This window comes from Lactuca serriola, chromosome 1, assembly GCF_051521515.1.
Source record: "Lactuca serriola cultivar US96UC23 chromosome 1, Lser_US96UC23_V15, whole genome shotgun sequence".
NCBI lineage: Eukaryota > Viridiplantae > Streptophyta > Magnoliopsida > Asterales > Asteraceae > Lactuca > Lactuca serriola.
Genome location: NC_136408.1, coordinates 236,295,933 through 236,307,912, shown reverse-complemented (window position 1 = coordinate 236,307,912; position 11,980 = coordinate 236,295,933).

Below are 11,980 nucleotides of genomic sequence, written 5' to 3'. Positions count from 1 at the left end.
AGAAATTATGGCTAATTCCCTTTTCTGCAAGAAACTCTTCAAACTCCCTGTTCTTGAATTCGAGACCATTGTCGCTCCTGATGTTGCGAACGACCTTCTTGAGCTGGACTTCAATTTTCTTGATAAACACTTTCAGCTTTTGAGTCGCTTCAGATTTGAGCTTTAGAAAGAACACCCATGTAAATCGAGAGAAGTCATCAACGATAACAAGAATGTACTTGCTACCACCGATGCTTTCAATAGATGAAGGACCACACAAATCGATATGAAGCAATTCGAGTGGTTCAACAACTTTTGTGTTAATTACGGATGGGTGACTTTGACGACTCTGCTTTCCCATTTCGCATGCAGCACATAAATGCTCTCTGTCAAACTTGAGCAATGGAAGACCCCTAACGTGACCTCCAGTGACAAGTCGATTGATATCTTTGAAATTGAGATGAGAGAGTCTTCGGTGCCACAACTAGCTTTCGTCGGATTGAGCTTTTGATAGTAGACATATGGCTGGGTTTCCTTTGATGGGTTTCATGTTTAGAGGAAACATTTCACCCTTTCGATCTGACTTCAGAATCACTTTCTTTGTCTTTTTCTCTATGATTTCAGAACCTTCATCATCGAATGAAACTTTGAGACCTGTACCTCCGACAAGTTGAGATACACTGATGAGGTTGTGTTGAAGTCCTTCCACATAGGCCACCTTCCTTATGGTAAAATCACCATTCGTTATCATCCCATATCCCTTTATGGTGCCGAAAGAGTTATTTCCAAACTTAACGTTGCCACCATTTGCAAGGGATCTGTATTCCCTAAGCTCCTCTTTCCTCCCTGTCATGTGACGCGAGCAGCCACTGTCGATGTACCATTCTTCGTCAAACTGCTCGTCACTTATAACCTGCAAAAATTAAGCAGATTTAGGAACCCAAAGTTTCTTGGGTCCATGTGAGCTTTTCATGGGAACAGGAATAGTAAGAGAGATGTCAACTAGATATGTTCGTTTTATTAGAGTTGTTTCATCTTTCTTTTTAATGGTAAAGACTTTTATTTTATGAACATTAGGGATGTTCGTTTTGGACTCAGGTTTGGATTCATCGACCTTTTGCTTTCCCTTCTGTTCAGCTGAAGAATGAGGTTTTTGAGGGCAAGCGGGATTAGTTTTGGAACTAGATGGAGATGAATGAGTGGAAGTAAAAGAACGAGAAGAATTAGGAAGAGAGGATTTGGATTTGGATTGAGATGTCTTCCTTGCTGATGACTCTAGGTGACCCTTTTGCTTTTGATCGTTGGTGGGGTTAACCTTTGAGACTTGTTCCTTTTTCATTTTGGAGCCGAACCTCTGTGTTCGGTTGGTGTTGTTCTTGGAACCGAACCTTTGGTTTCGGTCGAAGTCCTTTTCAGAACCGAACCTTGGCTTTCGGTTGGTATCTTCTTGTGAACCGAACCTTGGCTTTCGGTTAGTATCTTCTTGCGAACCGAACCTTGGCTTTCGGTTAGTGGAACTTTCAGGCTTTCGTACAGGATTGTTTTCATACTTCAGATTCTTGTCCTTGTGTGTATAGTATGCGTTCTGGGAGTGCCATAATTGTTTCCTTTCAGAAAGATTTTTCCTGTATCTTTGGTTCCTCTCTATCTTCTTATCCCTCATCTGCTTAGGTTATTGATGAACGTTCGCTCTTGTTTTTGCTGTAACTTTGATTGATTCCTTTTGAACTTCAGGAGTTTTTCTTTGTGCAGATGGAACAGATGGAATATCTGAAGAAGATTCAGTTTGCCCTGAGGAAGTGGAAGGAGTATCTGATGAAGTTTCGCTTCGAGCTGAAGGTGTTGAAGGAATGTCTTCTTTTGCTAAACAATCATCCTCTTGAGGAATTTCTTTGGTACCACTTGTACTTGGTTCACTGAAATTATCAGGCTTGTTCAAGGGTTCAGGTATGTACCTCCCTTTCTTCACCCAGGAGGTTCTTTCAGAAATACCAACGGTTTCGTTTCCATTATCAATAGGAGCTTCCCAGAAATAGTCATCACAACCATCAGCATTGTCTTTGTTAACAATAGCTGTGAGTTCAGCTGTTTGATGTTCGGTTACTCCAGTCACCTTGTATACTTGATTTGGAGTGGTCCTGACCTTTTGATACACAACAGCTTTTTCTACTAATTTCGGGGACTTTTGTTGGGACAATCTAGCGAATTCCACAGAATTTTCAAAAATAAGGTTTTTGTGGTTTTCAGTTTCGCTTTTAACAAATTCTGAGCAGTCAACCGTATCCTCCACAGAAATTTCACTCATGTTTTCGTCCTCGTTAAGCTCAGATGAATTTTCAACATCGATTTTATTTTCTGAGCTTACGTTGGCGTTAAGAGAGTCAAATTTTTGCATGGTTTCGGTTCTCAGTTTAAGTCGGTCATTTTCGTCCAAAAGGTTTTTGAGCATGTCCTTGTGGTCTTTGGACTTAATGAAGGACTCAATTTTGTCCAGTCCATACATATAGGTTGGATTGACATCATCAGACGATATCACACTTTCACAATTGTAAGCTTCGGCATCGATTTCATCCTCCTTAATTCTAGAAAGGGCAAAATCATGCGATGGATCTTTTGACCTATCTCACAGTCCAAGTGAAGTTGAGTAATATTGGAATATAAACGTTTAGCTATTAAACAAAAAACATTTCGTTGTTTTAACAATTTCAAATTGTCTCTCTGCAAATAAATGTTTTCGTCTTTAACTTTAATTAATTCCGACTCTTTTAACTCAATCCACATTCGCCGCTCCTCACTCTTCGACGCCGCCCTACTTAATTGATCAGTCAGGTTAGAATTGGTGACTCGAGTTTGAGTTAGGCTGCTATCTAAATGAGAAATTCTTGTATTGATATTTTTTAGTTCTTTCTCGTAAGAGGATGGTGGTACTTTAGATGAAATAAAAGCAGATTGTACCTTCTTTATCAGTTCATCGAGTTCATTGAACTGCTGGCTGAGTGGTTTGGCCGTAAAGCACATATCCTCCTGCACCTTCGGTCCATTGCTTCCTCCATCGGTGTTGTATCCCCTCATTTGAGACACCTCAGTCACCATGAAGCATTTTCCACCACTGCTTTCCTCCTTAGCCACATATGCCTTTCCATGAGTAGGCTTTCTCACTTCTTCGTCTTCTGAGTCAGTAGACCAAACTTCAGTGCTACCGAACTCATCGTCATTGACCGAACCCTGCACAATAAGAGCATTAATAGAAGGGTTAGCGGTAGACTTCTTCTTTCTTAACTCATCCAATCTCTTCTGCAGCACAGCTTCCTCATCATTTCCATTGTCCTTTTCAGCCATTTTCTTAAGAACACAGTCCTTAGCGTAGTGGTTCTTGCCACCACAATAGAAACAGCTTACTCCGGAATCGCCATCTGCTTTCGGTTCCTTTTTGGGCTCCTCAGCTTTCGGTTCATTGTTTGCTTTTTCTGAGCTGTAACTCCCCTGCCAGTTTCGGTTTTTGTTGCTGGGGAATCTCTTCTTTATGAACCTCTTAGGATTGGATACCATCATGGCATAATCCTCAGTTGAGAGGTCATATTCATCCAAGTTGAGCTCTTCATCCTCCACCACAGCTTTACTTTTAGATAGGAGGGCCAACGAACCAAGACTGGAGACAACATTCTTCTCTTGAACCACAATCTTCTCTTGGGACTTTAGAATACCCACCAGTTTCGCCAAAGAATATGATTTAAACTGTTCATGGGCTTTGACTGTGGAAACAACTGCTCTCCATTCAGATCGCAGTCCGTTCAAGAAAGTAACCTTTTGTTCGATAAGCTTCCTTTCAATGTCGTGTTTGATCATCTTGCTGAGAAGATGATTGAAGCGATCAAACGTCTGGGTCACAGTTTCTTCGGCCCCTTGCCTGAATTCACCAAATTCAGATAGAAGTAAGGTTTGGATGGAATGTTCAAGATCTTCGTCTGTGGAATATAGTTCGCGAAGTCTATCCCACACTTCCTTCGCCGTAGTGCATGAGCTGACCAGCCTGAATGTGTCGGACTGAAGGGCGAATCTGATCAACCTAAGTGCCTTAATATTGCACTGGAGTTTGTCTTTTTCATCTTGCGCGATATTCGTCACGTCCTTGAGCAGATCATTGTACTCTTTTTGCGTCTTAATGATTCTGGACGACGTAGAATGAGAAAACGGTCCACTGATGATGGCTTCCCATATGAGATAACCATTGTCCTCCGATCCAATCACATAATCTTCGAAATGATGCGCCCATACTTCATAGTCATGGGTGTACAAGATTGGAATCTTTGTCGTCGAACCGATGCTGTTGGAAATATTAATAGGGTTTGATTGTGTTGCGTCCATAATGATCGTAAAAACCTGTTCAAAGATCAGACTTGTAATCAAGTAGATTAGGGCAAAACAATAAATACTAAGATACGTCAATTAAGATGACGGCTCAATAAATATCGATGATTGCGGAAAACCCTAATGGAAATCTTTTTCACAGAAAAGATGTGTATCGATTACACAGCCTCCTGCTCTGATACCAATTGATGGGATTAAAAAAAAAACAACTTTTAATCTACAAAGATCGATTAGATCTTGAACAAGTATATGAATATAAAACAGTTAAAAACGCAATAATAAGAACAAACAGCTTGAATCAAACGTGTCGAATGATTAAATAAAATCCTTAGAAGAGCTCGATTAAGAACATCAACTGTAAAGGATTAGAAGATTACAAGAACGATTACAGAAAAATATAATACTCTTGATCAATCGCTGTATCGATAACCTCTAGAATCTTAACCTAATATGCATGCAAGCATTTAACTTATATACAATACATAAAAGGCTCTCGGTTGGACAGGCCCAAACCGGAGAATAAAAGGCTAATCTAACGAGCCCAAAAGACGCAACATCAAAACTCTTTTCAGCCCAACAGATAGCATTACAAGTCATTCAACAAATATATACATATACAGGCTTGCAAACAAAACAACTTGATAAATCGCCCATCTTAAGCTCTTGTGCCACTTCCTGTAAATCAAATCAACTGAGTGGGTTACGCTTGGGAGCCTGGTGAGCATATAAGGTTTTCAAACCCACAATAATTATATTTAATTTCAACAATCCACAATAAACCCGATTACCCATTCCCGTTATCCTCACTTTACGTCTCTAAAATAACTTCTATTATAAGGAACCTAATTCAGGATTTTCAGTGGGACGGACATTACTGCAGAGGGGCTTCCTCAACAATAAGTATCCTAAAGGCAAGCATGTGGGGGATAGAGTACACCGGTGAACACATCGTTCACAACACCTACAGGTAATGAGCCTGCTAGTGTTCCACAAGACAGTTTAGAATAGTCTGTGGTCGTCATCCATACTCTGCTGAATGACTAGAATAACACCAATAACACCGAGGCCTCTCATCTGTTTATTTCACACCAATTATCTACCCATGTTCTACCCAACATATTAGTAGATAAAAATATACATTTTTATACATTGTTTAAAAACCTGTATAGCATGCTTTAATCAATACATATTCCACGTAACATAAGAGGCATACACACATAACACGTATTTCATATAGAATATAGCAGATCTATGAGATAGAAGAGAGTGAATATACATTCACACATATAACCACAAAATATTTACACGTAGCACGTAATTTATATTAAATACTTCATAATATTGCGTTGGAAAGAAAATAACTACACACTCACTTGATCAGAAGATGATCCGACAGCACTACGACTTAAAGAAGTAGTGGCTCTCCGTAGATCTGGAAGATCTTCACAAAAACCGGACTCCTCGCGGGCAGGGCTTCGGCTCGGGAATAACACTCTTCGGGATCCTCGGGGCTTCGGATCTTGCTTCGGGGCTCGGGAATAATACCGGGGCTTCAGGGTACAAACGGCATGCAAAACGAGGCAAAGGACTAGAGAGAAGGAAGAAATTGTGAAAGAAAACTCGGCTGCCTTCAGATCCCCTTTTATAGAGGCTGAACCCTCGCACGTACGTGAGGCGTACGAGGCTACGCGGGGCGTACGCCTCGGTGGTCGTAAGCACTTACGTCATCGGAGGTACTCGAGTGCTGGTTTCGTCATCCTTTGCTGTATGCTGGGCGTACATCAGTACGCGGGGAGTACTTCGGATAGGCCGGCTGACTCCCCTTCGGATATTATCGGAGGTTTTAATTAAAAATAAATATTAAATATTCAATAAACTTCAAAAATTCGTATCTCCTTCATACGAACTCCGTTTTCGACGTTCTTTATATCCACGCATAGGTGAGACTACGCTCTACAACTTTCGTTTAGACTCCGTCGGCTAACTTTGACTTTATTTTTATTATTTATTTATAGGAGGCCGGGACAGAAAAACTTCATTATAAATTCATAACTTCTTCGTCCGACGTCCGTGCTCGACTAACTTTTCATCGTTTCGTTATTAACAACGAGATCTTAGATTCTCATTTAGATTGTTTCAACTAAAAACCGCTCGATCTCAAATCGAGTATTCGGGCTGCATACTGCCATGTCGAAACTTCAGAAAAATCATAACATCCTCATACGAAGTCAGATTTTGGCGTTCGTTTTATGCACGCTCTCGGTTTAACGAAATCTACTACTTTCCTTTAGATCGCTAAGGCTAAATATCGCTCTATCTTAAATTCATATTTTACGTCACTCGGCGTCGTGCCGGTTCTGTCTCGAAACTTCGACAGGTCATAACTTCTTCGTTATAACTCGGATTTTGGCATTCCTTATATCTCCGGAATCCTTGTTTCGACCACTACAACTTTATGCAAAGATGTCGGGCTTATCTCACACTTTAATTTTGACGCTTATTTTATTCTTAATTCATTAAATCATAATAATTAAGAAAACACACACATAAATAACATAATTCAAATAATTCACAATTAATACATTTTATTATTTCAAATTGGGGTTACAAAGGTTAACCTAGACTATTACATTGCTAAAAATGGCAAGCCCAGAAACACGGGCGTTACACATAGGTTGTACTATTATGCTAGGACCTCATAGCAGTGTTAATCAAGAGTTTCGACGTTATTGAGGGAATGTACTGGTTGAGTCTCTATCATGCCTCTATTCAGTGTTTTGAGAAAGCAATCCATCTAAATCTACCGAGTAGTGAAACCTTGTTGATCTACGGCGACAAACCTATTACGAATCTTTTTATAATCTCGAGCATGCAAGCCCGAAAGTACCTACGAAAGGAATATCGTGCATTCGTTGCTCATATAGTCGATGTGATCCAAGAAACAAAAGACCTAAAGGACCTCCCAGTAGTGTGCGACTTCCCCGACATCTTTCTTGTAATGATGTCATTTTCAAAACAAATTATTCATTTTTCAACAACCAAATTTTCCATATATAAAACATTCTCAAAAGTATTCCACAATAGTTATCAATTCAAAACATATCCCAAGATCACAAATCAAATCTTCTCTCTGTGTGTACGGGTCACGCCGGCGCCTTACCACGGTCCTCGCTAGTACCTGAAAAACACATAACACAACAACTGTAAGTATAAATGCATAGTGAGTTCCCCAAATACCACTTACACACATACGCCTTTCCAGGCCATACTCTACATGACCTTCCGGTCCATGTGTCTCAGTGGACTTCCGTCCCAGTCCCAGTAGACCTTCCGGTCCTACTCATACCGACCTTCTGGTCCATGACTCCCTGACCTTCCGGTCCATGTCATAATGCCTTCCGGCCCATATCATACATAGCATACATATCACATACATAACGCATACAAAATATGCAACACATAGCATACAATACATGCATTTCATAACATAAAAGACCTTCCGGTCACACATAATTACCTTTCCGGGTACAGTATAGTGAGAAGACTCACCTCGGGTAACTCAGTAACTCGGAAATCTTGGACTCTGTGAGATAGGATGTAGCCTCCGTCTAATCATAACAAACACTTCTCATTAATACATTTGTCCAAGGTTAGACTCTTTCGTTTCCTATCATTCTCAGAAGGGTAAAATACCATTTTACCCCTCTCATGGCTCAAATACCCTAAAGTTGACCAAACCCTAAAAGTCAACCCTCTGGGTTACGCTATGCGTACCAAACATGTACGCTAGGCGTACCCGGTGCCTTCACAGAATCGGGGTGTGCCACCCCCTACGCTGTGCGTACTGGGATTACGCCCAACGTAAATCCCCATTCAGCCATATTGAGTATTTTAGTCTTAAACGGTTAAGACAATAACTCATATTCCAGATCTGACTTCCCTAAGGGGCCTTACTCCATAAAGTCGAAGCCTTTAAGCCTTGCATGGCTGTAAAGATCGTCAATCACTCAAAACACCTTTCCTCTTTCCACATTAAGACCCTAACTCATGCATGACTCAGTATCCACGACCAAGATTGGATTTTTATTAATCCTCAACACATATTACACTGGGAAAGGCCAGATCTAAGCTCATGGAGACTCTTAGCACACAAAGTCTCCACCTTTGAACCAAAAACCCAAAAATGGGTACAAAAAGCAAAACTCTTGAAGGATTAGGATAGCTTTTAGCTTTTTACCTCAAATAGGATCTCCATCCACTGAAGAACTTGGATCTACTCTTGCTCTTCCACTTCTAGCTCCAACAATGGCTTCATCTTCTCCTTCTTTACCTCAAAATGGTACCTTCAAGCTCAAGAACACACACACACACCAGCTAAAACACGAATTTCTACACTCTAAGGGCTCACTCAAAGGGGTATGGTGGCTGGGCTAAAGGAATCAACGTTCCTTTTATAGTGCACAAGCCAATATTCTGGGTTTGCAACTGGGCACATTACGCCCAGCATAACCCTGGGTAAGCCCAGCGTACCCAGGCTAGTCCGTGTCAAAAATAAGCGCGCGAGTACGCACGACGTACGCCTTATTACACCCAACGTACTCATAAGTCCAATATTCAACATAAGGTACTTATCTTGACAACTTGCAGAAATAGAAGGGTTATAACGCTTACCTGAGTTTCGGGATGTTACATTTCCGAAGGAACTACCAGGGTTACGACCCAACGTCAAGTTGAATTTAGAATCTACTTAGTTGCAGGAGCTACCCCCGTAGCCAAATTTATCGTGTAGCAACAGCTAAGGTGCAGGAACTATCCGGTCAACTTAACGAACTGATCAGCAAGGGCTTTATAAGACCAAGCTTCTTACCTTGGAGAGCGCCATTCTTGTTCGTGAAGAAGAAAGACAGATCGTTTAGAATGTGTATCGATTATAGAGAACTGACCAAACTAACCATCAAGAATCGTTACCCCCTTTCCCGTGTAGACGATTTATTCGACTAGCTGCAAGGGGTGAGCTATTTTTTAAAGATTGATTTGAGATCTGAGTATCACCAATTACGAGTGTTAGAAGAGGGTGTTCCGAAGACAACATTCTGAACTCGTTATGGGCACTACAAGTTTGTAATGATGCCATTTGGATTAACTAATGCGCCCGCGGTATTCATGGATTTAATGAATAGAGTGTGACGTCCTTACTTGAATCAGTTTGTCATTATGTTCATTGATGACATACTTATCTACTCTCGTAGTAAGGAAGAGCAAAGTAAGCATCTGTGACTAACCTTAGAAACACTATGGTCGGAGAAACTCTACGCAAACTTCTCTAAATGCGAATTTTGGATCCGAAGAGTCGAATTCTTAGGTCACGTGGTTAGTGAAGAAGGAATCCACGTGGACCCTTCCTAAATTAAAGGCATTGAGAACTGGTCAGCACCGAAGACGCCTATAAAATTCGTCAATTTCTAGGCCACGCTAGCAACTATCGCAAATTCATACAAAACCTTTCAAGGACTGCGAAGCCTCTTACAACACTGACCTAGAAGGGCATGGCCTTTGGCTGGGAAGAGAAGCAAGAAAAAGCATTTCAAACGCTGAAGCGAGCCTTATGCACCGCATCAATACTATCCCTCCCCAAAGGGATAGAAGACTTCGTTGTTTATTGTGATGCATCCAACAAAGGACTCAACTATGTTCTTGAGTTAGGACTAGTCATATTTGCCCTAAAGATCAGGAGACACTACCTGTATGGTACGAAAAGCACCATCTTTACAGACCACAAAAGCCTTCAACATATATTCAATCAGAAGAAGTTCATTATGAAACAACGACAGTGGGTCGAGCAACTCAATGATTACGAATGAGAATTTCGTGATCATCCCAGTAAAGCCAAGCTAGTAGCTGACGCCCTAAGTTAGAAAGAATACTCTGATCGTAGAGTCAAATCATTGAGCATGACTATCCATTCACATTTGTCCACACAAATTAAGGAGACTCAACTTTAAGCTTTGAAACCCGAAAACGTGGCGGGTGAATCCCTGAGAGGGATGGATAAGAACTTGGAAGTCAAGGGTGGCGGAGCCTTATATCTCATGGACCGAATCTACACACCGAAACACGGTGGATTTAGAGACTCCATCATGACCGAAGCGCACAACACTCAATATTCCGTCCTCCAAGGATCAGATAAGATGTATCTAGATCTTACAAAGTTATACTGGTGGCCTAACATGAAAGCAGAGATTGCTACCTTCGTGAGTAAATGTCTTACTTGCGCTAAGGTCAAGGTCGAACACCAGAAACTGTCAGGTTTACTACAACAACCAGAGATACTGGAATGGTGATGGTTTTTGAGAATTCTAACACTTCCTAAGTGTACATGCAACCCTAATAACCTTGGATCTATGTTTGTACAATTCTCATGCAATGTTGATTTCCAAGGTTATGATCCTATCTAGCATACATGGGGAACAATTTTAACTTAAATGAAAGATAGAACTACATACCTTGTTGTTGATTTTGATCCTTGAAACCTTGTGAGCCTAGCACCGCAAGTGTGATGCCTCAAATGCTTCACACAACACCAAATTCTATGGAGTAAACTTGGAGAGAAAGTATAACACTCTAAAAATCGGCTCTAGCCCTCAAGCATGCACGTGTAGTCGATTTTGGGAGAAACATGAGCTTTATATAGTGTTGACACATTTAGGGTTACACCATGTAAACCCTAATGTGTCATGACTCTTCATTTCCATGACCCACGAGTTTGTAACTCCCATGGAGCATCCAATGGGTTCAACCCAACTCGATTATTCATTGAGCGTCTTAGCCCACTATATAAGTTATGGATGATTTACATAATCAACCCATATATTTAATTAGTCATCTTTTAATCAATTAATTAATTCTAAAATTAATTCTTGATAAAACTAATTAAATAATATTATTAATATATTAGAACTTATAATATATTAATAAACCACAAGTGTTATTTCTCTTATTTAGTCTATCCAATTACATGGTGCCATGCTACCCAAATGGACCATGTCGGGTTGGGTCAAGTACATACTAGAAATAGTTATGGACTTAGACACCTTATCCAACAGTCTCCCACTTAGATAAGTCTAATAATTATTACTCTAAGTATGACTTCCGGAGCCGATCGACAATCGTAGCTCTTTTCAAGGTTTCTCGGAACTGAGAAGATGATGGTACACCATTTCAGATAAGGGATCACATAATCCTCTATTCCAGATATCAACCGGACAAACACATGGAACATGGTCTTGCTTATTGTCGAGCAGTTAGTTTCCCGATTTCCGATTTGTTTGACATAGAACTTAATTGAACACATCAACTTAGTTCTGACCGGGCCTGGTACATAGGTCAAAAAAAAATCATCGAGGAGCCCAGATATCAGCTTCTAATCCAAGAAGGAATAGATAAACTTTGACTCATATGCTTGCTCTACTACTTGTTAAATTACACACAAACGCACGTTTTATAACATCGAGTTACCAATGCGTTTTCGCACGATCAATGCATAACTAACTCATAGTTAACAAGTCATATCTCTAGGATTGAAGACTTATATGATATTACCGTCTCGCGATCACTCAAGATAAAATCCATGAAG